Below are 1,286 nucleotides of genomic sequence, written 5' to 3'. Positions count from 1 at the left end.
ATTTTACTGAGGAAACTGAAGTGATGGGTTCGCCATTACACTGGACATTAAAATTATTTACCCTTCTCAGTTTTTGTTTCATGCCAGAGTATGGCTTCCGTTTTCCCGAGGTGTAACGATAGTTTGTTGTCTACTAACTATTTGCTGCAGGACTCCAGTTCTAGTGTTATTACATTAGCTATATCTTGCGGGTCTTTACCTGACAGTAACAGAGCACTGTCATCCGCATACAGTAGGAGTTTGCATTTGACTGATGGGCATGTCATTTACATAACATAAGAATACAGTGGACCCCCTGTATTCGATGGCATCGGTATTCGGTAAATCCGGTATTCGATGCATTTTAACGCAAAAATTTTGCCTCGGTATCCGATTGAAAACCCAGTATTCGATACGATTCGTACGATACATGCCCACGTGTGGCCTGAACTGCCCCGTGTGTGCCACTGTTTACAAGCCAGCCAGTGTGCGCGCATCTAAGGATACATTCGGTACATTCCATATTATCGCTGTTTTTGGTGCTTGTTTCTGCAAAATAAGTCACCATAGGCCCCAAGAAAGCTTCTAGTGCCAACCCTGTGGTTAAAAAGGGTGAGAATTAGTATGGAAATTAAGAAAGATTTTGAAGAGTTTGGGGCTAACCCTGAGAAGCCAATGCCAGTTGTGGAATCCATTGTGCCTACTTCAAAAATTAAGGAAATGTGTGCACAGTGGGTTGAACTGCAAGCCTTTATGGATGAAAATCACCCTAACATAGCTACTATTGCAAGCCGTGCTGGTGACTATTACAATGACAATGTTGTGGCCCATTTTAGAAAAATCGTAAAGGAACGGGTGGTACAGAGCTCTATAGACAGATTTGTTGTGCGGCAGAGGTCCAGTGACTCAAGCTGGTCCTAGTGGCATTAAAAGAAGGGAAGTAACCCCGGAAAAGGACTTGCCACCTCAAGTCCTAATGGAAGGGGATTCCCCTTCTAAACACTAACACCATCCACACTCTCCCCTCCTCCCATCCCATCAATCATCACCAGATCTTCATTAAAGGTAAGTGTCAATTATTCTATTGTTATTATTCTATTGTTATTGTTGTTATTGTAATTATTGCATTAAACTTAATATTTCATGTGGTAAAATATTTTTTTTCATACTTTTGTGTGTCTTGCACGGATTAATTTGATTTCCATTATTTCTTATGGGGAAAATTGATTCGCTTTTCAATATTTTCGGTATTCGATGAGCTTTCAGGAATGGATTAATATCGAATACCGCGGGTCCACTGTAATAAG

This window comes from Cherax quadricarinatus, chromosome 15, assembly GCF_038502225.1.
Source record: "Cherax quadricarinatus isolate ZL_2023a chromosome 15, ASM3850222v1, whole genome shotgun sequence".
In the NCBI taxonomy this organism is placed as follows: Eukaryota; Metazoa; Arthropoda; class Malacostraca; order Decapoda; family Parastacidae; genus Cherax; species Cherax quadricarinatus.
This window is presented reverse-complemented; position numbering follows the sequence as displayed.